The following is a 26,123-nucleotide window of genomic DNA, read 5'->3' as shown; positions in this document are numbered from 1 at the left end:
CTGTCTCCTGGCCGAGAGTCAGCGTGGGGAGGGGTGCACAGGCCTCTGGTCACCTCTCCCTGTGGTTTCTGGAAGAGCAAGGGCCTGGCACCCTGCCCAGCTTTGTTTCCCTTCTCAGCGGGGCTTTGAATAACTCACCAGGAACATTAACACAGGAGATGGAGACCTGTGTGCCTTTGTCTTCCTCCTGGAGGGTCCTGGGTAACAAAGGCTCCCTCCCCCCACTTTTTAAATTAAGGTGCAATTAACATACAAGTTTATTTTAGTTTCAGGTATACAACATAGTGATTGGACAGTTCTGTACTTTACTCAGTGCTCCCGGTGATAAGCGTGGCCCCTATCTGTCCCCAAACTATGCAATGACAATCTTGTTGACCACATTCCCTAAGCTGTACTTTTCACCCCTGTGACTTATTATATAACTAGAAGTTTGTATCTCTTAATCCCTCTTGTCTGTTTCACCCACATCCCCCACCTCCCAACCTTCTCTTGCCCATTTAATCTCTGTATTTAAGAATCAAAAGCTCCCACTTTATTTTATTTAAAGCTTTTATTTATTTATTTAACAGAGATCACAAATAGGCAGAGAGGCAGGTGGGGCGAGAGGGGAGCAGGTGGGAAGCAGGCTCCCTGAGAGCCTGATGTGGGGCTCGATCCCAGGACCCTAAGATCATGACCCTAGCGAAGGCAGAGGCTTAACCCACTGAGCCACCCAGGTGCCCCCAAAGCTCCCATTTTAAAAAACACTTCTCCTAGGCCCAATCCTGTGGTTATTTAACCCTTGCAATGAAATGAAGATGTTGAGTGTTGAGAAGCCCATTTTGCAGTTGAGTAAACTGAGGCTGGGAGAGGGGGACATAGGAGGACTTGGTGCTCCACGGGCTGGATTCAGAACCTGCATTTGAATTCTGGCCACATTTCAGTGTGTGAGCTCCTGCAAGTGAGCTTTCTGTGCCTCAGTTTCCCCCACCTACAAAATGGGGATACTGTAAAGTACCTTACTCAGAAGGTTGATGTGAACTAAGGAAGCAAGTGGGTGGATAAGAGTGGAGCCCTTACAACAGGTCCGGCTCCTAATGTCACATAAGGGCCACTGGGACTCAAATTCAAACCTGTCCTTGGTAGTCAGCTGCATGTTTTGCATTGGGTGACGCTGGCAACTCCATTCTGCCAAGAAGGTACTCTTGAAGTCGAGAGAGGAACAGCCATTTGCCCAGGCCACTTGGTGGCTTAAGATCACCTGTTGGGGTGTCGTGGGGCCTCTGCCCTGCCCAAGCCCCCTTTCCCACCACTTCTCAGAGAGCTGGTAAATTCAGGGCCGACTCCCTCCTTTGCTCTTCCTCCTTTCCTTACACTTTAGTGGATTTTAAAAAAAATTACACAAATAACCCATGCTGGCTGTAACCAGTCAAAATTGATAAAAAATGTTAATCCCCTGTGTCCCACTCCCCTCCTGCTCTGTCTGCCAGAGCTCACTCACAGTGTGATAGGATTTCCTCCATGGCGTTGTTGGTGGTCGGGAGAGCACGCTTACCTCTGTGATCCGGACTGGCCCACCAGGCGTCGCTAACATTTTTTGCCACTTCACTTTCTTCCAATGGATCTGGGGGATAGATATAATTAACCCCTTTTACAGTCAAGAAAACTGAGGCCCAGAGAAGTTATCACGTATAGGGAGAAGACAGGAATGCTGGAGTTTAGCCACAGGCTTCTAGGACACCAGAGATGGAGTTTTAGACCACGGTCTGCTTCCTACAAACATATGTAAGATCATATGTGTGTGTGTGTGTGTGTGTATTTTAGTTTTTAAGTATTTTATTACCTTTTTCAAGATTTTTTTATTTTTAAGGAATCCCTACACCCAACATGGGGCTCGAACTCACAACCCCAAGATCAAGAACCTCATGTCCTATCGATTGAACCAGCCAGGTGCCCCATCTGTATTTTTTTAAATAACAAAATCAAGTGGCGCCTGGGTGGCTCAGTGGGTTAAGCCTCTGCCTTCGGCTCAGGTCATGATCTCAGGGGCCTGGGATCAAGCCCCGCACTGGGCTCTCTGCTCAGCAGGGACCCTGCTTCCCCCTCTCTCCCTCTGCCTGCCTCTCTGCCTACTTGTGATCTCTGTCAAATAAATAAATAAAGCCTTAAAAAAAAAAACAAACCCAAAATCAAATCACGCACATCACTTTGCCTTTTGTGACCTCCTATCCCATGTCCCTCTCTCTAGTTGAACACAGCTAATTCTAATGGAATCTTTGTAATAGTCTCATAGTATTTCATGGTATAGGCTTGCCATTTGGAGAGGATCATTGTTGTTGTTGTTGTTTTTTAAAGCTTTGCTGTTCTTCATTCTACAACCTCCCCCATGCACAAAATATTATCAGACATCCAGCCATACATACTGATAACTGATAAAATATAAGCTTTCTAGGTCAAAGACTCTACATATTTAATAGTTATTACCAAATGGTTTTCCCCCGGAGGCTGTTAACAATTCCTATTTCTACCAGTACAGTATTGGAACCCCCTTGTATCCCAGAGGTGGATGTTATCAATTATTAAATTTATGAGTGTAAAGCAATAGAGATCTCTTTTTAACTTGAAATGGCATTTTTATGACCACTCAGGACATTTTGTTCCCTGTGTTTTCTGCCTGCTGGGAATCATCTTCTGTCAATTGGCTGTCATGTCCGTTGTCCATTTTTGAAATACATTGGACTGGGGGCACCTGGTTGGCTCAGTCAGTAGAACACACACCTCTAGATCTCAGAGTTGTGAGTTCAAGCCTCACGTTGGGTGTAGAGATGCCTTAAAGAAAAAAATCTTAAATAAAGTAAATTGGGTTGTTCATCTTTTTGTTATCAATTTGCAAATTGAAGGAAAGAATCCCATAACTGGGATTGTTGAGTCATTGGGTGTGTACGTTTTGTGTCTGTGGTCTTTTTGAAAGCATCAAGGAATAACATACATATAGAACATCGTACTTTTAAAATAGGGTTATTAGAATTAATAGAGTGAAGAACTATGTTAATTTCACACCACAAATACACCATGTACCCAGCACCCAGATCAGGAAATAGACCTACATTAAAAAAATTTTCAAAGAATTTATTTATTTATTTGACAGACAGAGATCACAAGTAGGCAGAGAGAGAGGGGGGAAACAGGCTCCCTGCTGAGCAGAGAGCCTGATGTGGGGCTTGATCCCAGGGCCCTGGGATCATGACCTGAGCTGAAGGCAGAGGCTTAACCCACTGAGCCACCCAGGTGCCCCTACATTAAAATTTTTAATAAATATTGCCAAATATCATCCTAAAAAAGTTTTTGTATTTCTTTTCCCCAGTAATGGGATTAGCTTTAAAATGCTTTACCAATCCAAGGAATGGTGTCTCATTACTGTTTTATTTGCGCTTCTTCAAGCATCAGAGAGGTGGTTATCTGAGGCTATTTGCATCCATTTTCTGCGAACTGTCTGTTCATCTCTTTAAGTCTCTCGGTTTTGCTGTTGGGTCGTTGTATATGGAGAGTATTGACGCTGCCAAATGTGCTGCAAACATTTTCCTCTAGTTTATTAAAAAGAAAAATCTGTTTCTTTCTTTTACGGATGCTATGTTTCCTGTGCTGCCTTAAGAAGATCTTAACACACCAAGACTGTGAAACTTTTTCTGTTTAAAAAAATATTGTTATCTTGTGTTTCTACTTTTAGACTTTTACCTTGGCAAGAATTTGCAATTGCATACAGTGTGAGGTAGGGGGTTAATTTTGTTTCCAAATGGCTAGCCATTTGGCCTGGTGCTGTTTATTAAATAGTTAGACCTAATTTTAAATTTCAGCCCTGCTACACCTTAGCTGGATTGCCTTGGGCAATTAGACAGCATTTGACATAGTCGACCACATCCCTTTTGAAACATTCACTTTCCTCAGCCTCTGTGGCACAAGACTGTCTTGATTTTCCTTCTGCTTCTCTAGCTGGTCTTTTTCTCTCCCTTTTTGACTCCATCTTCCTTCCTTAACCATCTTACTGTACTTGTTCTACTGGGGGATTTCATCCATGCGATGGCTTCAGCTGCCCCTGAAATGCAGCTGACTTCCAGACTTTTTATGTCCAGCCTGGAGCTTTCAGATGACGTCTGCATCTGTATATCCACCTGCCTACTTGACATCGCTAATTGGATGTCCCACAGGGAACTCAAATGCAAGGTTCCCAGAATGGTTTAGGATGTGCTCCTCCATAATCAGCCCTCTTCCAAGAGTCCGCATCTAAAGGAATGCTGTGATGGTCTTCCAGTTACAAAAGCCATGCATGAGCTTACCATCCTTGACCAACCTCTACTCTGTCTCCTCTTGTTTCTAGCACCCCCCCAGAACAACAGCCCGCACATAGCACGTGCTCAATAAATCCTGAATGACTGATAAATATCCAGTCACCCCCAAGTCATGTTGCTGTTATCTCCTAAATGTCCTATGAATTAGGCTGGTCCTGGCTACTGCCCCCTCCCCATCTTGGTCCAGTCACCATAGTCTTGCCCCTGGATTTTGCTCCCACCTCCTCGGTGACTTCCCAGCATGCACCTTGGCTACCGTGAGACCACAGCTCAGATCTGATCAGGTCAGTCTCAAAAGTGAGTCAGTTTTCTGTGGCTTCTCATGACCCTTAGGATGAGTCCCAAGCACCTCACCATGATCTGACAGCCTAACCTCGCTTGGCTCACTCCCGAGACATCAAGCTTCCCTGCCCTTCTTGCTGCCTTTAAGGGTACTTTGATACCCTGTCCCCAGGGGACTTTCTTCACACTGTGTACAAGTTTTAAATAGAGGAACCTTAAAAAATTTGGGAACTTTGTACCTTACCTTTAAGATGACAAAACATTCAGCTTGCCTTTTGTAACAAGACAGGGATATTTACACATCGGACTGCTTGCCGGTACTATGAACAGGTGGTGTGAAGTCTTCCCTTGTTAGAATTCTATTTATTCTGTCTCTTGTCAGCCTAAAATTGAGACATACCCTTGTGAGCATTTACAAGAGCTTCAGTGGGTAATTGCATTACCTTTAATCCTGACACTGTATTACTGGTGCATTTTTCTAAATAGGGAATTAGATCTACTCCCCGTATGTTTTAGGAAGTTGGATTTTTTCAATATTTAATTCATCAACTGCTTTTCTTTGATCTCATTATAATTAAGTCAGCCATTATAAAAACTCCACAGATTCTCTTGCAGTTAGCAAAAAACACTGATTTTCTTTGTCATCTCAACAATGAGAGAAAGTCAAACTAAATGCTAATTGTAGCAAAAACAAAGTTAAAACACAATGCAGAATCTTCTTTTTTTTCCTTGACATTCCCAAGCCCCCCTCACTTGTCCCATCCTGTCACTCTTCTTTCCGTGTCACCTGAGGAGGTGATGAATTCCCCCAGTTGTTTTCCCCACATCGTTTCCTTTCCTTCGTGTTTATCACAAGCATAGTTATTAACTTACCTGGGCAATTTTTTGATGAATTTCTGTCTCTCGTATACAGTGGGGTCTATAAGTAGCCCAGACCAACAGTAGTCCAGAGCTACTGATAGTTTTGCTGGGTCAGCAGGCAAACATGGACTGTCCCAAACAACTGAGGACATGTCATCACCCGGCTTAAAGATAAGGAAGGGGCTATCATTTTCCCCCTTTTGCATACTATTATATCCCCAGTTCCTTGCATACAGCTGGTGGCAGATACATGGGAAGATCACATTCGAAGCTACCCTCCGTTTCTCCATCTGTGAATGTGTTTAAGGACAGTTCTGCCCTCAGAGAGCTGTCGTAAGCATCAGGACTGCCCCTCAGATGAATGTTCCTGGGCAAGAGTACAGATAGAGGCCCAGGGCGCCTAGGTGGCTCAGTGGGTTAAGCTCTGCCTTTGACTCAGGTCATGGTCTCAGGGTCCTGGGTTCCGGGGTCCTGGGATCGAGCCCCGCCTTGGTTTCCATGCTCAGCAGAGTCTGCTCCTCCCTCTCTCTGCCCTTCCCCTGACTTGTATTCTTTTAAAAAAGTACAGATAGATGTCTACATACCCTATTGCTAAATATTGAAAAGTTATACATTAAGCAAACAGCTGCTAGGCAAAATACGGTCTTGCCTCTTCGCAAAAACACCTTCAGAAACACAACATAGAAAGCTGTGTGCAAAGCAACAGTCCACACCAAGCGTGACTGTGCACTTTCAAAATGGATTTTTTTCTCCTTCCAGAGACCATGGTTCACTCGGGGCCATTGGAGGGGAGGAGGGGAGGAGGGGGAAGGGGACAGCTTTCTTGCACATTTGTTGAATCTCTCAGTCAGTTGACTTTAAGTCATGCGATTAATACCTTTTTTGTTGTTGTTCCTCTTTTTTTTTTTAAAGATTTATTTATTTTTATTTAAAAATTTTTTATTTGGGGCACCTGGGTGGCTCGGTGGGTTAAGCCTCTGCCTTCGGCCCAGGTCATGGTCTCAGGGTCCTGGGATTGAGCCCCACATTGGGCTCTCTGCTCAGCAGGGAGCCTGCCCGCCACCACCAGCCCCCCTCTGCCTAGTTGTGATCTCTGTCGAGTAAATAAATAAAATTTTTTTATTTATTTACTTATTTGCCAGAGAGAGAGGGAGAGAGAAAGCAAGCATAGGAGAGAGAGCAAGAGAGGACGAGAGTACAAGCAGGGGGAACGGCAGGTGGAGGGAGAAGCAGGCTCCCTGCTCTACCTATTGCAGGTCCTGGGGACTCAATGGTAAATAAAACAGGAGTCCCAGGGTGCCTGGGTGACTCAGTTGGTTGAGTGTCTGTCTTCTGCTGGGGTCGAGATCCCATGGTCCTGGGATCAAGCCCTGTGTCAGCTTCCCCGCTGGGCAGGAAGCCTGCTTCTCCCTCTGCCTCCGCCTGCCGCTCCCCCACTCCTCCTCTCTCTGTCAAATGAATAAATAAAATCTTAAAAAAAAACACAAAAAACCAAAACCAAACCAAGCCAAAACAACAACAAAAGAAGTCGTCCCATGGGGCGCCTGGGTGGCTCAGTGGGTTAAAGCCTCTGCCTTCAGCTTGGTCATGATCCCAAGGTCCTGGAATCGAGCCCCACATCAGGCTCTCTGCTCAGCGGGGAGCCTGCTTCCTCCCTTTCTCTCTGCCTGCCTCTCTGCCTACTTGTGATCTCTGTCTGTCAAATAAATAAATAAAATCTTAAAAAAAAAAAAACAAACCAGGCGTCCCTTTACTCACTTTCTAGTGGGGAAGACACACAGAAACAAAGAAACTCCTAACTATTTAAAATAACTCCAGATATACTATATTTCACATGTGTGGTACGGCTAGCATTAGGCCTGGCAGGTAGCAGGCCCCCAAAGAACATCATCATCAACTCTGACCTTGAGCTTGGTTTCGGAGAGGGGGAAAGCATCCTTCTCCGCGGTTCCCTCCTTCCACCGCCAGAGGGCGCGCCGTCCTCAGCTGTCCCTGCCCTCCCTGCCGCGCTTTTCCCCAATCTCAATAGTAAGGAGACAGCCTCAGCCTCTCAAGGGTACTGTTCTGTAATTTTCTTGGGGGTCTGTGTGTCCCTGAGAGTGGTTTGCTCCTAATAAGAGCTATGGCAACCATGCCATGAAGAACTAGAGCCCAGAGTTACTGAGTTTCGTGTTGATCACACAGCACCTATAGGTACAATCAGCCAGGGTCCACAGAGAGAGCTGTTGTGTCAGAAGGACCAGCCGGAGTAGAGGTGTGGAGATGAGAAACTGCAGGGTAATGTTCTGGAGCTATAAGAAGGTTGCTGTTGCTGGACTGGAAAGGACCAGAGTGTGTGGGGAGCCAGCTCAGTAGAACCAGATTCTCCTGGGGCTTGTCTGGCTTGGTAAGGGCCTGGATTTGTGCTGTGAGCACTGGAAAGCCACAGAAAAGCATGTAAGGAGTGATGCTAACCCACTTTGCATTTTTATTTTATTTTTTTAAAGATTTTATTTACTTATTTGACAGAGAGAGAGAGATCACAAGTAGGCAGAGAGGAGGGGGAAGCAGGCTCCCCGCTGAGCAGAGAGCCCGATGTGGGACTCGATCCCAGGACCCTGAGATCATGACCCGAGTCGAAGTCAGTGGCCTAACCCACTGAGCCACCCAGGTGCCCCTGCATTTTTATTTTTAATTAAAAAATTTTTTTTAAATTTTTAAATAATCTTCACACCCGCCGTGGGGCTAGAACTCACAACACTAAGATCAAGAGTTTCAACCTCTGCTCCAGCGACTGAGCCAGCTGGGCACTGCCCACCACTTTGCATTTTTAAGAGGTCATTTTGAGGAGCAGAGAGGGAGAGGGAGTGAAAGATAGCAGACCCTCTTGGAGGTCTATAACTATACCCGCGGAAACTTCTGGAAACCTGATTTCAACCATGAGGGAAGCCATAATTAGTGTGGTCAGCTCTTCGGAAGGCAGAGAAGATAGAGAGAATCTGTATCTGTGATAATATTGCTGAGCTCACCTAAGATCAGTCCTCTTACCAAATTCTTCTGCCCTTTGATGCTCCATAAATTAGAGAGATTTTTACTAATTCCTTGTTTCAACCTCTCGATTAGGGCAATTGTGTTTACTGTGTCTTTGAAAGGTTGTGTAATATAATGGCTGTGGTAGGCTGAAAAGTGGTCCTCCTCAAAGATACCCACATCCTAATGCTGGAAACTGTGAGTGTTACTTTCCTTGGCAAAAAGACCCCCTCCCCCAAAATCTTTGCAGGTGTGATTATATTCAGGGAGGGTCTTGAGATGGGGAGATTATCTGGGATTACCCAGGTAGGCTCTAAATACAATTACACTTAGAAGGGGGAAAGAGAGGGGTGTTTGACTAGAGACAGAAGGGAAAGCCCTGCAGAGACAGAGGCAGAGATTGGAACAATGCAGGCACAGCCAAAGTTACCAGCTTCCATCAGAAGCTGAAAGAACGAATAGAACACATGGAAAGAATTCTCCCTTTGAGCCCCCAGAGAGAGGCAATCCACAGAAGGAACTGAGCATCCCTGAACATTCTTATTGGGCGAGAAAGGAATCCAAGCTCAGATGGCTGTTTATGTATTTCTTAAGATCGTGGTTACAGCTGGCAGCCCGGAAGGCTTTATCTCCCAGATAAAGAGGAGACTGACTTACTGCTCAGATTCCTGAAGCTCTGTGTTGTGATACAACCACAGGCAGGCAGGCCAGGCTCTGACTCCCCCTGCCTGCCCCATGGTACTTGTGGGGGTGGTGGTGGGGGGAGATGCATCAATACGGACACACTAATCCTCTTCCTTTTGATACGCTCTGAATACCAAAGTCCTCTGTCTCTGACCCAGGTGTTTTGAGCTTTCTGCCAACTTTTATGCAACAATTACGGAATAATTTGTTGACTTGTAACGGAGAGTTAAATTCCAGACCCTGACAGTTCTATTGGTGGATTCAAACATTCAAGGAATAAAGGACAGTTTCGTACAAACTCTTTCTGAAAATCGAGGTAAGAAGTACTCCCTAACTCGTTTATGACATCAGCGTAATCCTGATATCAAAGCCAGAAAGAAAGATATTCCAGAAAAAGAAAAATCACAGACCAATATCCCTCATGAAAATGGAGGCGATAAATTTGTGACCATGTGGATGGAACTAGAGCGTATTATGCTTAGCGAAATAAGTCAATCGGAGAAAGACAACTATCATATTATCTCCCTGATATGAGGAAGTGGAGATACAATGTGGAGGGGTTGGGGGGTAGGAAAAGAAAAAATGAGAGAAGATGGGATTGGGAGGGAGACAAACCATAAAAGACTCAATCTCAAAAAACAGACTGAGGGTTGCTGGGAGTAGGGGAGTCAGGAGAGGGTGGTGGGGTTATGGACATTGGGGAGGGTATGTGCTATGGTGAGTGCTGTGAAATGTGTAAACCTGGCGATTCACAGACCTGTACCCCTGGGGATAAAAATACATTATATGTTTATTTTTAAAAATTTATTTATTTATTTATTTATTTATTTGACAGGCAGAGATCACAAGTAGGCAGAGGCAGCAAGAAGCAGGGGAGGGAAGCAGGTTCCCCGCTGAGCAGAGAGCCGGATGTGGGGCTTGATTCCAGGACCCTGGGATCATGACCTGAGCCAAAGGCAGAGGCTTTAACCCACTGAGCCACCCAGGTGCCCCGTTAAAAAAATTTTTAAAAAATGGAGGCAATGGGACGCCTGGGGAGTGCTCAGTCGGTTAAGCGACTGTCTTCGGCTCAGGTCATGATCCCGGGGTCCTGGGTTAGGGTTCCGCTCACAGGGGAGCCTGCTTCTCCCTCTACCTCCTGCTCCCCCTTGCTCTCTCTCTCTGACAGATAAAGAAAATCATGGATACAAAAATGCTTTAACAAAGTACAAGCAGACAGAATCCGACAAATATGTAATGAGAGCAAATGAGGTTTAACCCAGCAGTTCTGCGTATGCTTAACATTCAAAGCCCAGTCGGTGAAGCACGAGCCTTCATATCCTGTGTCCGGGCAGCCCACAGCAGAGTGGAGGGGGAGGGCAAGTTGTGATTTTCCCCACTGGCCATCAGGGAGTTGGTGACTTAAAGCTTAAAGCTGCTTCGAGGCAGGATTCTTGTTCCTAAGGAGATCGAGGTTGCAGATCTGGCAGAGGACAGAAGTCACCTGGCCATCAGATAATTTTGCAACCAGAGCCGATAGTTCATCAGTTCCTAAGCAGATGCATGATGAAGAGTGGGCTGCTTGAGAGGGAGAGGCATCCACACGGGTAGAGACCCAGGGTGAGGTGGGAATGTGGCCAAAGCACAAAACATTTTGAAACAACTGGGATCCAGCTGTTTTAAGGACGAGACAGCAACTGTAAGGAAAGTTCCGGAAACTATTATTAAGAAGAGTGTGTCATGGAGCGCCTGGCTGGCTCAGTCAGCAGAACACGTGACTCTCGATCTCAGGGTTGTGAGTTTGAACGCCCGTGTTGGGTGCAGAGATAACTTTAAAAGAAAAAAAAAAGGAGGTGGGGGAGGAAGGAGGGAGAGAAGGAGGAGGAGGAGGGAGAAAGGGGAGGAGAAGAAGGAAGAGGGAGGAGGAAGAGAAGGAGGAGGCAGGAGGAGGGAGAGGAGGAGAGAGAGAGGGAGGAGGAGGGAGTTGGTGGGTGGGGAGAAGGAGCAGGAGGAGGAGAGGCAGCAGGTGGAGGAGGAAAAGAAGGAGTAGGAGGAGGGGAATGGGCCATTAGGTTTTGGCCTTCCAGATGGTTTCTGTGGTTGATTGGCATCTCTGCAAATTTGGCTTTTTCCCATCAGTTTCCTGAATTAGGTGACAGAGACACGTAGCAAGAAAGTACTAGGGCATGGCAAGAGGATGCGAGCTGGCCTAGCCGGCAGATGTTCTGAGGCAGCAGAAAATAGCAAAGGGAGAAAAGAGAGCAAGAGAACAACAAAGAACATGGAAAAGGAAGCCCAGCTGCTCAGGGAGAAGGAACAAACCAGAATTAACGTGCAACTTCTAACACACACGTTTCCTCAGATGTCAAAGTTCCAGTGAGAGAGATCTGAGCTCCATGTCCATACGTACACCACCATGTCCGTGGTGTGCGTATGTATTTAAGAGTGTATTCAAAGTACAAAACTTGATTTAAAAAATAAATATTTTAAAGTAATCTCTACAACCAATGTGGGGCTCAAACTTAGAACCCCAAGATCGAGCCTCACAGTCCACTGGCAGAGCCAAGCAGGTGCCCCTGCAAATTTGATTTTTGATACATTCAGCAAGCCATCCAACCCATCAGGAGTCTCCCAAAGTACCCGGGAGTCTTAGTGGTTCAGACTCAAAAGAAAAGAAAAGACTTACAAGATGACATTTTTTTCAACATACTGCAAATATGAGATAATTGTTCATGGGAGAAAAATTATTATAACTGGAATGTGCCAGGACCTCTTCAAACTAGTGCTCCAAAAATAAAGGGGAAGATGTGATCTTGTGATGCAAGAGAACACCACTGTCTTTCCTGCCCTCCTTCCATGTGCAGAACAATATACTCTGGAATTTTTCCATGATTTCCTGACCTCAAGTAGCCAAACTTCGGGACTTGAAACTTCCTTAGTTTTATTGTCAGAAGCTGGTATTGGCATGTATTTCCTCTAATTTGAACTGATATTGTTGGTGTTTGATACAACACTAAGGAATATGATGATTTGGTTTCTAAGAAAATAATGTTAAGTGCAATGACTTTATTTATCATTAAAAAAAATCTGTATAGTTTGCCATGGCGTCAGAGTAAGGAAGAACCTGTACGGTCATTTCAATAGACACAGAAAGGTACTTGACAAAGTTCACTATATGTTAAGAAAAAAATCATCAGAAAACAAAGGAAAATTCCTCAAGTGGTGAGTGACCAAGGGGTCCACCATGCTTGTGGTTAGGGTACCAGGAATTATTGAACACAGACCCTTCCTCCCCTACCAAAAAAGCCCAAAAGACAAAACCCAAGGAAAATTATATTCAAATGATCTTATCCAAACTTCTGCCTTCAGAAAATGTTTAATAATTTTTTTTCTTTTTTTAAAGGTAGGCTCCACGCCCAGCATGGAGCCTAGTGTGGGGCTTGAACTTACAACCCTAAGATTAAGAGCTGGATGCTTCAGCAACTGAGCCATCCAGGCACCCCTCCAGGAAGGTAATTTTATTATTTTTAAAGATTTTATTTATTTATTTGGCAGAGGGAGAGATCACAAGTAGGCAGAGAGGTAGGCAGAGAGGCAGGCAGAAAGAGAGGAGGAAGCAGGCGCCGCACTGAGCAGAAAGCCCGATGCGGGGGCTCGATCCTGGGACCCTGAGATCATGACCTGAGCCAAAGGCCAAGGCTTAACCCACTGAGCCACCCAGATGCCCCAGGAAGGTAATTTTAAAAGTCATTTTTCCTTATAGTTGAAGATACAATGATGAAACACAAAACGTTTGAGTTATATACAAATTATGAAGCCCTGTTTGGTTTCTTAGACAACTTCACAAGTTACAAGAAATGTCAAATGAGACAGCAAAATACCCTTGGATATATTTGCATTTAAATAAATCCACGCTACACAGGACCGATTTGTAAAGTTAAATATTTTTAGAGCACTTGTCTTGAGAGAATCATCAGCTCCAGAACTACTGAAATTTACATTCAGAATGGACTTACCTGAAATTTACAATGATGTCAGGGTCTGCAAAATCCTAGCAGGAGCCTCATACAGTTGGAAGAGCAGGAAGCTAATTCTAAAAATTAAATATTTTTTAAAGATTTTATTTATTTATTTGACAAAGAGAGAGAGAGAGAGAGAGATCACAAGTAGGCAGAAAGGCAGGCAGAGAGGGAGAGGAAGCAGGCTCCTTGCAGAGCAGAGAGCCCGATGTGGGGCTTGATTCCAGGACCCTGAGATTATGACCTGAGCCGAAGGCAGACACTTAACCCACTGAGCCACCCAGGCGCCCCTAAAAATTAAATATTATCACAACAGTGTGTGACCCTGCGTTTTTATATAAATCAAAAATGAAGCTGCCCAAATCAAATAAAAGATTCCATTTATTTTGGCCTATTCAGCCAGAGAAGCCCCAACCTGGTTGAACTGCCATTTTGTTGTAAAACTTAAATTGACCTTGCCCCTCCCCCCCAGGGGAACTTGTTTAAAAGCAAGTCATGGAAACCAGTCCTACGTAACAAAATCCAAGTACAAGGGTGGGTCTGGCCAGGTGGTGGTATTCAATCAGTGGGGGTGCATACTGTCTCCGAGCTTCCGAGGAGTATGGGCCCCGCCCTTTGGGAGACTTTTGGTGCCAATCTTAACCAAGGTGTGATAGGCTGGTTCAAATGTCTACTAGGGTAAATTGTAATTTAGTTGGTCACCTAGCATCACTGTGGAGTTTCCTGTGTGTGTTACAATCTCATTGGCCACCTGTGTGTCCAGGCCCAACCGCATGGCCTTTGCTCTATAAGTTAGTCTGGAAAGCAGGGAGGGGTCGTCCTCTCTGGAGGGGAGGGCCCCGGCCGGTGTGTTTGATGGTCGGTATGATTCCTGGTGCTTGGCGCGAAATAAAGCTTTGCTTGACCTTCGCTTTTATCAGTCTCACTCCTTTGATTACAGACCCTAACACCCACCTCCATCCATGGTACCATCTCCTCCTTCCACACTCCACCTGCTCTCACCTGTGATTCCTTCCGAGCCTGAGCTCACGAGTAGAATGGGAGGCAGCAGCCGCAGTGGCAGCGGAGGGACATGAGAATGATGGAGAGAGTATAAGCATCCGGTCAGCGGTCAGCACCGGGGTATAGCAGATGATGTCACTGAACTGCATTCAGCGTGGGCCACAGCTCAGAGTGGATGTTGACACAGACTCAGGGTGGCAGGAAGGGCTCCGGGAAGGGTCGGGTCTAATAGTTGCTGGCCAGGGGGAGACTGAGCTGCAGCCAGAGCTGGCCTGGGGGTGATGACCAAGCAGGAAGCCAAGAATCGAACAGGCGAGAGAGGTTCACGGGTCCATTTGGGATGCCACAAGACAGAAGCTTGTGGGGAGTGCCCTGTGGATCCTTACCAAAGATCCTGGGCACCACGGTTCTCGAATCTCAGCTCCAGAGCAGTTGTGGGCAGAGCAGCCACAGAGCTGGGGCTGGGACTTGATCCTGGGACTCTGATAGACACACTTGCCAAGCCTCAGGGTCCATATGACCACGGATACTTTCAAAGTGGTGACTCTGGCAAGTGCCGTTCTCTGAAGGCCTCCAGGGAAAGCCCACCTGGAAATGATTGCTTGTCAAGTCACCGGCCAGAGGCCCACTTTTTTCTAGACTTTCCATGTTCCCCTGCCCTGGAAGCGTCAAGGGGTCCCCGTTCTCCCCTCCCCTGCAAGGCACCTCCAGACCCACCCTGTGTGTCTTCTTCAGACTCATTTGTGGGAAATGATGGAGCTGCAGAATGATCTAGAAGAAGAGTGGGGGCTGCAGAAACTCCACCGGCGTGAACCAGAAAGGAATAGGCAACCACAGGATAGGCTTCCGGAGTTCATAAAACAGACTGCAAGGCAGCAGACTACAGAGTGCCTTGTCCGAAGGAACATTCCATCCATGCTCCTTCCTAGGATTCTACTGTCACCATGAACGTTAATTGTGTGAAGAGATAAGTATGTGGGATATTACTAGTTGTGCCCCTCTGTCTCCTGGTGGCTTCCTTCCCATGGCACAAGACAAAGATGGGAAAGGCGTGAGAAAGAGAAAGCAGAGTATTCACATCCTTGTAAAAGTGCATTGTTGACGGGAGGGACTCCTCCCTCTCCTCTCTAAGTGCCTGAGTAATTTTGAATAGGAGTGGTCTTGTTCCTAAAACCCAAGTTCAGCAGCCTTTCCCTGGAAAGGTCAGTATTCAAGAGATGAGTTTTGACTGGGGAGAGGAGCTTTACTCAGGAGGCTGGCCACCTGGGGAGAGGGTGGGCTTTTGTCCAAAGGCCAACTCCAAAGTTTCTGCCTGGCCTGGAGATTTTTCAAAGGGGGTTGAATCCGTTAAGGAAGTGCTGGGATCAGTGACCTTTCTGGCTGGTGCCAGCTCCTGAGTTATCTCTGTGCTGGGAGATTGATTTTACCAGAAATTCCAGTTCCTTGGTGCCCTGGGTTTGGGTGGGGTGCGCAAGAAGGTCTGATATTTTCATACCCTGTTGTTGTGCAAGAGTATTCTGGTCTTTCTGCCAAGGAGGACAAGTTTTACAGATGTGCAAAGGGGGGTTGGTAATGTGGTGCATGACCTTAGACTCATTTGCTAAAAGAGTTTTGAGAGAGTCAGAAAGCCCAGGGGACTTCAAGTGGACCTGGCCGCCTCTGTGGCCTGCAGAAGTTCTGATCCCTTATTACCCAAGGCCAGTTGTCTGTAAATTTCAAAGAAGGCAAGTTAATTCTGTTAGAGACCAAAGGCATTAAGTCAGCAAACAATGCGTGTGTTACTTGAAGCAAGTTAAGACAGCCTGGAGGGCTGTTAGAGTCTGAGGATGTTGCATATAAATGAGCCCTCCTCCCCTAATTTGGCAGAAGTCTGTGTGGGTTGGTGTATATTTCTGCTTTTGTTTGTTTATTTTAAAAGGGAGCGCTTTGCAGATTTGCGTGTCCTCCTTGTACAGGGGCCGTGCTAATTTCTGTATCCTTCCAGTTTTACTGTATGTGCTGTCTCAGCAGGCACTGCGTAGGTTGGTATTGGCATAGCAGATTTCCACACTGTCTCCTAATGCCCAAGGCATCCCAACAGGAGACCCAACCTTGGAGGCACACCCACCCCTCTGCTGATGGGATCACAGACGTGAAAAACTGCGTTCCTGTCTTCTAAATTAATTAGCTTATGAATGAATTAATAATTCAGTCTTAATTCTGAACCTACAACGGAGAAATTCCTGGCCTCAGGGAGGAGAATGCTGTAGATAAACAGTATAACCAACTATAAAGCCAAATCATAAATTACTAGTAGAAGAATTAATTTCCGTGTAATTAAGTTATCTTCATAGAAACCTCATGAAACCTCTTGTCAAGCAAGAAGCAAGGCTGGTAGATTCAGCCCCCAAAAGCTGGAGTGCCCAACTGGTTCCGTCCAGGCAGCATGCAAGTCTTGATCTTGTAAGGTTGTAAGTTCAAGTCCCACGTTTTGAGCCCAATGCGAGGCTTGAACACAGGACTCTGAGATCAAGACCCGAGCTGAGGTCAAGAGTCGGATGTTCCACTGACTCAGCCACCGAGCCAGCTCCTACCACCCAAAAAAAAAAAAAAAAAAAAAAAACCTTAAAAAAAATAGAGTCCAAATTCTGATGTCCTGAAACACGTCTATCCAAAATGTTTCCAGAAATGGACTCAATTTGGATCATAAGGAGTATGCTGGAGTCTCCAGTGTCCGTGATAATTACAACGGCATTTGCTTTATATCGTAAGGGTAAGTGTGGTTATTTCATTGTCTGTGAAGAGCACACCAAAGGTCCAAGACACTAAGTCACTGAACAAAAAAATCCCACTGCTTGGAAATGGTAGAGTCGGGTCCTTAAAATCATCAAAGAGAATTGCAAGCACCTTATTTAAAGCCATGAACGGGCTAATGCCAGAAACCGGTAAAAGCGTGGGACTCAGGAGTGCTGATGGGGAGGAAGGTCAAAGGAAGGGAGTGCGATTTTAATTTTTAATTTTTAAAAAAGCATGAGCTGGAAGTTTTACCCTATCTATGCATGCCTTTGAAAATTCAAAAGGAGCCTAGGTTGGCTCCACATGGCCCATGAACCAATGATAGTGTTAAGCATGGGCGCTATGGGGGACAGATAGAATGGGTTCTTTTTTTTTTTTTTTTTTTTAAGAGAGAGAGAGAGAGAAAGTGCCTGCCCAGTGCGCAGGAGCTGGAGTGGGAAGGTGAGAAGGGCGGGCCAGAGGGAGAGGCAGAGAAAGAATCTTAAGCAGGTTCCATACCCAGCATAGAGCCCCAGAGGTTCCTGAGATCCTGAGCTGAACTTAAATTGAGTTGGTTGCTTAACCCACTGAGCCACCATACACCTTATTCATTATCAGTGGGAGGAATTGGCAGTGCTGGGAGGGTGGGGAGGAGGGGCGGCCTTAGCCAAGCCCTTCGAGAAGATTGAATGACTCCTGTGAAGGCCAGGAGGACAATACACAGAGACCTGCAGGTGAGCCAGGTTTGGGAACCTGTTTGGGGAACCACGGGGAGCGAGTCTTGGGGTGCATGGCGGAGGCCAGCAGTGCTGGAGGAGAAGGTGCTGTAGAACAAGCAGGGCAGATCAGGAAGGACCTTGCTGGACGTGCTGGGCAGACTGGGTTGGGTTTCATCCTGGAGACAGTGGGGAGTCGCTCCCTGATTTTGAGCAACCTTGAAGATGGAAACCAGGTCACGTTTCTGTGATCCTAGTGTCATCCCTCCTGCTCAGGACTGTCACAACCATCTTAGCAAAGACAATAACTTCCCAGACCACAAGCCTGCTCTCTCTTCTTAACTCGTTTATTTACAGCAGTCCCTGCTTTACCTGCCATGGAGGGGAGGCAGATAACCCCCATTCTGAAGGACTGTCTCCAGGTCGAAAGTAGCCTAATGCTGTGTCCTAATGCCTGTCACTCCACTCACTCCATCTCATCACGTCCTCCCGGGTCATCTTGGGAAGGATGAGTGCACTACACTACACCAAGATATTTTGAGAGAGAGAGTCCACACTCATATAGCTTTTTGTACAGCGTATTATTAGAATTCTCCTTTTATTATTAGTTATTGCTGTTAATCCATTACTGTGCCTGATTTATAAATTACACTTTATCATAGGTATTTGTGGACACCTATGGTACCCTATAGGAAAAAAACATAGTATTTATGGGATCGGAAACTATCCATGGTTTCAGGCATCCACTGGGGATTTTGGAAATATCCCACCATGGATAAGGGAAGGGGGGGACTACTGTAGGTGTTTCTTTGTTTTAATATTGTTTGTTGGTGTTGGTGACCATTTTCCATGCGTCTCTTGCGTTTTTGCCTGTCTTGCCAGGAGGTATTGACTGCTCTTTCTTCCAAGTTCCTTTCAAGTAGTGTGAAAACGTCTTAAAAAAAAAAAAAAAGAGGGGCGCCTGGGTGGCTCAGTGGGTTAAGCCTTTGGCTCAGGTCATGATCTCAGGGTCCTGGGATTGAGCCCTGCATCAGGCTCTCTGCTCGGCAGGGAGCCTGCTTCCCCCTCTCTCTCTGCCTGCCTCTCTGCCTACTTGTGATCTCTCTCTGTCGAATAAATAAATAAAATCTTAAAAAAAAAAGAATATTTGTAGTGTAAAGAGCCTTGAAAGATAAGAGGGAGTATCTCCCTCCAGGGGGAGGACGGATTTGTTCAGTGTCCTGTGTAATAGTGGTAAGATCTTCTAGGACAAAAGCCAGGCAGGCTTACCACCCATTATGAAAAATTCAGATTTCCTTACTTAAGATACAAGTACATCTCCTGTAATGCAACCCACTGTGTGCGCTGCCATCTCCCGGACCTCCTCCCTTGCCCTGTAGGTGCTGTGGCTCAGGGGACAGGTGCAAATGCTGGTACCTGGTTACTCTCTACTGCTGGGAGCAAATCTGTCCTTTGTCTCTGACCCAGAAGTCTTGTGTCTTCTGAGAGGAACCGTAGGATGTGGCAGGATGCAGTAAGGTTAACATCTCGGTCCCTTCCCAGTTTCTGACAAGTGGTTTTTTCATGTTTGTCTTTATTTTCACCTCGCCATTTCTGAAGAGCCTTATATGTACTGTGCTGCTGTTGGCCATCACGGGGAAAGATAGACTCTTCTGGGTGGGCTCAGACTGTTGAGTGTCTGCCTTGGGCTTGGGTCATGACCTCAGGGCCCTGGGATAGAGCCCCCTGTCAGGCTCCCTGCTCAGCGGGGAGTCTGCTTCTCCCTCTGCCCCTCCCTGATACTCGTGTGCACTCTCTCTCTATCTCAAAGAAATAAATAAAATAAAATCTTTAAAAACAAAAAAGAAAGACACTCTACATAAGTGATTTTGTCTTTTGCACAGAATTTATCCTACTTTGGAACAACTTTATTGGGATCTAGTTTACATGTCATGAAGTTTACCAGTTGCAAGTGTACATGATTCGGTGACGTTTTTGCAGACTTCATTTTGAGATTTTCCATTTTGTGTCTAAGGGCACAGTCAGAGACTTTCCAGGAACATGTTCTGGGAGAAGACAATTCCCACCAGGCAGTGGCAAGCCGCCCAGGCAACCCAACCACAGCGGGTTACATTGTGGGAGAAAACCCACAAGAGTTAGGAAATTGGAATCTTTCTTCATTTTGCTGGTTTTATACACTTCATCACTGAGAGGCTCTTTAAATTCTCCTCTCAACGCATTTCGTTCAGCCCCGTCCAACAGAACTTTCTGCCATGGCGAACACATTCTCCATTGTACTGGAAATTGAGGAAATAAACCCAACATTTTATTTAATTTTAATTGATTAAAAAAGCTGCTGTGACCAGGCTCCAATGTTCTCCAGGATTTCCTCACCTGGAAGACATCTGAGATATGACCTGACGTCTGCAGGTCCTGGGAGAGCTCTGGGTTTTAGCAGTTCACCCCGAGCTGCCATCTCTCTGGCTACATGAAGGCTGCAGCTGACCCTGTTTCTGGTGGGTGAGCAGAGCACTCTGGGGCCAGAAAACACAGTGTTTCTCATAGGGGGGTGGGCGGTAGCAACTGCATTGAGACCCCCGTTTCAGGCACATATATTGGGGAGCAGTCATTCCTGGTTTTTGATCCATAGCTTGTTTTTTTTTTTATTTTTAAGATTTTTATTTATTTATTTGAAAGACAGATCACAAGTAGGCAGAGAAGCAGGCAGAGAAAGAGGAGGAAGCAGGCTCCCCGCTGAGCAGAGAGCTGGACACAGGGCTCAATCCCAGGACCCTGAGATCATGACCGGAGCCGAAGGCATAGGTTTAACCCACTGAGCCACCCAGGTGCCCCCATAGCTTGGTTTTGAAAAGAGCTAGGACAGCTAGGCTCTGCGCCCATTTTTCCAGTCTCCCAGTTGATTCTTGGGGCTCCCTTGTATCCTTCCGATAAATTCCTTTTCTAAATGAATTACTCCAAGTGTGTTTATCCTGACTGAAATCTGGACTCCTCACTGATGTAGAGGATATATAAAGTTATAGCCCTGAGAAGATTGCTTTCCAATGTTTTGCAAACATTTGGATATTTACTGGGGGCATTGTTCTGAGTGTCTCACAAAATAGACACATTCGTCATGCTATGTGCTTGTGGATACAAATACCGGTATCACTGAATGTGTGTGTGTGTGTAAATAGTGTGTGTGTGTAAAAAAAAAATATATATATATATATATATATATATATATATATATATATATGATTTACTGGGGTGAAACGGAGACAGCTGAGCAGACTTGATCCCTGGAACATTTGGTAGCCCCCCAGAAGTTGTTTGGACCAGCTGTAGCTTGATGGGGTGCACCATCCCAGCCCCTCCCACCCTCCAGAGAGCTCACACGAGCTTTCCCCATGTCCAATCTGGTTCCCTTCAGACGGACTTGGGAGTTGGGAATTCTTTCAGGAACCCAGGGAGCCCAAGGCCAGCTCTGGGGACACTGCCCACTTCCTGCCAGAACCAGATCCCAAAGAATCTGCTTCAAACTAACACTGTAGCCAGAAGCCAAACTCTCCGCAGAGCCTACCCCAGGCAGGAAACAATAGATTAGCTCCATTGCCAAACCCTTTCTGTCCCACAGGTTGGTCCGCGTCCTCTTGCGCTTGTGCAGAGGTGAGGATAAGGAGGATAAGGATAAGGAGGCAGGAGGAAGCAATTCACGGGGAGGTGGGGTGGGCGTCTATATGACCCCAACTGGGAACCAGGTTTAGTGCTTCCCGGGGGCCCCCGGCTCTCAGGCTGAGGCTTCCCCTTGAACTCTGGGCCTGGGCCATGACAGAGAGCCAGGTATGGGAACTAAATCCATGCCACCACAGAGAACGGCTTTATCAAAGAGACCCTAGTGCCCTTTGTCACAAATATTGGTCCTGTTTCTGGCCTCATGCCTTGAGATCGTTGCTTTCTTGGGGAAGGTGACTTTGAGGTAAAAGGTGCCAAGTGGGACCTCTGACTGTATGTCTGTTCCTGCCACCAAGAAATGACAGGTGCCTCTGGGCTGGAGGCAGGAGTGGAGAGAGCAGGGGAGGGAATTTCCATGCGTGGGTCTTCTGATAGAGCACACTGGTTCATCCTCCCTCTCTCCACCTTTTAACCTAGATGCTTGTCATCCCTGGTCTCAAACGTGCCTTTCTTCCTCTTTCCAGCTGAAGAGCGGCTTGCCAGAGGGACTGGAGCTGATGTTTCCTGCAGCAGCTGAAAGTGGAGCGTGGGGTCAGGCTGGCCTGGGATAACCGGGCGTGCAGGGCACATCAAAGGCTTTGGAGACCACAGCCCTCCACGTGCTCTCTCATCACGATACAACCCCAAATCAAGGCTGAACGCGGACGTCATGCTGAATCATGTGCGGAATTGCAAAGAAGCCTTCTTGCTAGATTTTTTGTTGTTGTTGTTGTTGTTGTTTTTTTTTTTGCTTGCCACGTTTGGAATAAGGTAACCAGATCTGAACTCTTTCCTTAATTGTCCTCCTGCTTTGCTGGTTTTTGGAACAAGGGTGTGTGGTGCATTTTAGGGGGCGGAGGGCTGCCTCTGCATGGCCTGTCTTGCCTATGGCTTTCCTCCTGGGAGACTGTTGGGAAGACTCCAGACAAACAGTCTAGTTCTTTGTGACTGCGGTTAGAGGCAGTGTGTGTTGTAAGAGGAAGGCTTTCCATCGGCTCAGGCATCCCCGGACCCAGCCGGCCTCAGGGCCCATCAGGGTGGTATTCGGGAAGGCCTGTCAACTCTGAGCTCTGGGGACCTACATCGTTTTGTCTGACTGACTTAAGGGCCCACTCAAGCTAGGTGGGTCCTCGTCTAGGGACAGTTTCACTAGTGATTAGGATGGAAGGACCTCGCTTCCTTCCGTTCCTGGACTCTGGCTGAGGGTCGTGCTGGGTTCCAGCTCCACGACAGCAGGCAGCAAATGCAAGGCCGTCCAGTCAGCTCTGCAAAGAGCAGGTGGTCAGAGGCTCCTGGACTGAGAATATCTATTCCTATTACTGACTGTCTCCAGCAAGGAGTGGGGACAGAGAGCTTTGTTCCAGGGCCCACCCCAGAGGCCAGGCCAGCCACTGCCGATGCTAAAAATGAAAGGTCCTGTCTCTTCTCCCCCCAGCCTGCACCTTTCTCTCCATCCCGATTTTCCATTGCTTTGTCTCTTTCCATCCCCCGTGACTCTTCTCTCCTGTCACTCCATCCTTCCTTTCCTCCCACCCTCCCTTCCTTCCTTCCTTCCTCAGTCAGTTAAGCATAAGACTCTTGATTTTGACTCGGGGGCTGTCACCTCAAGGTCATGATCTCAGGGTCGTGACCTCAAGGCCCCATCAGACTTCACTCTCTGTGCATAGTCTGCCTGAGATCCTCTCCCTCTGTCCTCCCCCCACCTGCCCCCAACACACTTGTGCTCTTTCTCTCTCTCTTTTACAAATAAATGAAATAAATCCTTAAGAGTTGCAAGCTCTACAGACTGAACCAGCCAGGTGCCCCTCTTTGCCTATCTTTCTTCAGCTTTTTTTGTTGTTGTTAAAGATTTTATTTATTTATTTGACAGAGAGACACACAGTGAGAGAGGGAACACGGGCAGGGGGAGTGGGAGAGGGAGAAGCAGGCTTCCTGCAGAACAAGGAGCCGGATGCGGGGCTTGATTCCAGGACCCTGGGATCAGGACCTGAGCTGAAGGCAGACACTTAATGACTGAGCCACCCAGGCGCCCTCTTTCTTAATCTTGAAATATTGCGGGCGCCTGGGTGGCTCAGTGGGTTAAGCCGCTGCCTTCGGCTCAGGTCATGATCTCAGGGTTCTGGGATCGAGTCCCGCATCGGGCTCTCTGCTCAGCAGGGAGCCTGCTTCCTCCTCTCTCTCTCTGCCTGCCTCTCTGCCTACTTGTGGTCTCTCTCTGTCAAATAAATAAATAAAATCTTAAAAAAAATCTTGAAATATTGCTTAAACTAACAATATGGAAAATGGGAATATATTTTATTGAAAAATGTTCCATTTGTTGAGAACTAGAATATACAGTGAGAGATGATAACCTTCTTCATCACACCCGTTCCCCTCCCACATGGTAATGGCATTTACAATGTCCTCTTTGTATTTTTCTATAAATTTACGTATATATGTATCCACACATACCTGTAAATATGTGCACATATATACCACACTTTTCCATTTATAAAATAGGACAATATTATACATACACCCTTTAAAATCCCAAAAGCACACAAGGTATTCTTTTTATGGCTGCCTAGATTTTCATTCTACAAATAAATTATAATTTATTTCATCTGTCTCCTTTTGAAAGTTACCTAAGGTTTCCCCAATTTCTCAGTCTTACCCTAAAAATGTGGCAATAAATATTCTTATACTTAAGTCTTTGTGCACATAGTAAAGTATTTTTCTGGTAACAGCATTAGAAGGAGAATTTCTTCTTTTTTTTTTTTTTAAGATTTTATTTATTTATTTGACACAGAGAGAGAAATCACAAGTAGGCAGAGAGGCAGGAGAGGGAGAAGTAGGGCTCCCCACTAAGCAGAGAGACCAATGCAGAGCTTGATCCCAGGACCCTGAGATCATGACCTGAGCTGAAGGCAGAGACTCAACCCACTGAGACGCCCAGGTACCCCTAGAACAAGAATTTGGGTGTGATGCACTGAGTCATATGTAATGGGAACAAAAACAACATACCAATTGATTACCTAGCTAATTACGTTTTCTGCTCAGGGACATTTTCACTGACTTAGTTGTGCAAGCAGCAGGGACCTGAGTAGAGCACAGTCAACCTTTAGAAACAAGTTTGTTCTGGAAACTGGATGGAACTGGAACCTCAGGCGTTTGGTGTCAAAGAGAAAGGGCAGAGAGTGAGCCCCAGAAATCCACGTGGGCAGAGAGGGCCAGGCTGTGCATACACAGGCAAGACCTCCCAAAGCTGACCAGAGAGGGAACGTTTAAGGAAGAAAGTATCTGACTCATTTGTACCCATTGTTTGAAGGTTATTGAGTGATGACACAGGCTAATGCCATTGGAAAGAGTTTAATGTTACTGACAGTTTCCCTAGAAACGAGACATGCCATGCAGGGTCACATGAGGAAGCACCAGGTTTGGTCATGAGGAAGAAGCAGGAGAGATGGGAAATCATGGGCCAGAGACTTACTGTGTTTTCCAAGGGAAAGGAAAAGCAGGGCATGGCAAACAGTTTGGCATTGTCTAGTTAGATGATGTTGCTGGGCTCTGGGCTTTTGCGGTGATCTCTTCTTGTCTGGTACCTTCCTCTGGGTTGATTAGGGCAGGGACAATATTGGCTTTGTATGCATGAGTAGACAAAGGGGGTGGGCCAGAGCATGAACATAGATCACAGGGAAGATAGGACCTTTAGTTTGGTCCTGCAATGGATGCTAAATTAAATAGACAATTACAGACTCTAAGAAAACACAGAATATTATTCCAGATGGAAGGGTACAAAGGAGTCACATCGATCAAATTGTAATGTGGGATTCCGGATTGGATCCTGAGCAGGTAGCGGACATCAGGGAAAATTAAAATAAGGTCTGTAGAGTAGTTAATAGTATCATGTCAGTGTTAGTTTCCTGGTTTCAATAATTGTATTAGAATCATGTAAAATGTCCATGTTATGAGAGATAATTATTGTCTTTGCAACTTTTTTGTTAAGTCTAAAATTTTCAATATAATAAGTTAGAAAATATTTTACATATTTACATAATTACACTATATTATGCAATATTTTACATAATTACATGATTATATAATTATATTTTACATATTTGCATAATTACAAGTTACATAATTTATATATCGTTTTACATAATGATACTATTATCATCGTGAAATCCATCTCTGCTAAACCAGGAAGGTAACCCATCATTGGGAGAACTAGATGAATGAGATGTTGCCTTAATTCCAGTGGACATGTCTACTAAAACTTCGGATACATTGGTAGAGTCTTTTGGGATACATACACAACATTTAGTTTCAGTATTAGCATAATAAGTCCCCCCTTTGACTTGCAATCAGGATTAGGTTTTGGAGGGCCACTTTTTGAATTTGTGGGTGATTCTGTGTTGGGTTGGGTTAAAAGGTGGCTGCTGTATGCTTGGCTAAAGCCTCTGTTTGTAATCTTACAACTATAGAGGTGGGTCTCAGGACAAATAAGGCTAAGGGGGTAAAACCATAAAGAAGTCCTCTCTGCAGACTGCCTGGGTGACATAGTGAGTTAAGTGTCCCAACTCTTTGTTTCAGTTCAGGTCGTGATCTCAGGGTCTTGAGATGGAGCCCCATGCCAGCCTCTGTGCTCAGCTCAGAGTCTGCTTGAGACCCTCTTTTTCTCTAAAATAAACAAATACATCTTTTAAAAAAAAAGCCCTCTTTGCCTGTTGTCTAGCCATAACAATATCCTAATTATGAGGAAGCACTGTCAAGTGGGAGATGACTTGTCCTGGGAGCTAAGGGCACCTCCAAGTGCATTCTCC

At 45.9% G+C, this 26,123-nt stretch overlaps 1 non-coding gene across 1 annotated transcript; it reads right to left on the bottom strand.

Moving 5' to 3' along the window:
- Positions 1–16,071: 16,071 nt before the first annotated feature.
- On the bottom strand, positions 16,072–16,175 carry LOC122914822. Its single transcript, XR_006385894.1, has one exon. It is a non-coding gene; the product is annotated as a U6 spliceosomal RNA (small nuclear RNA).
- Between the last annotated feature and the right edge of the window lie 9,948 nt (positions 16,176–26,123).

This window comes from Neovison vison, chromosome 7 (genome assembly GCF_020171115.1).
Source record: "Neovison vison isolate M4711 chromosome 7, ASM_NN_V1, whole genome shotgun sequence".
Lineage (NCBI taxonomy): Eukaryota > Metazoa > Chordata > Mammalia > Carnivora > Mustelidae > Neogale > Neogale vison.
This window is presented reverse-complemented; position numbering and strand designations above follow the sequence as displayed.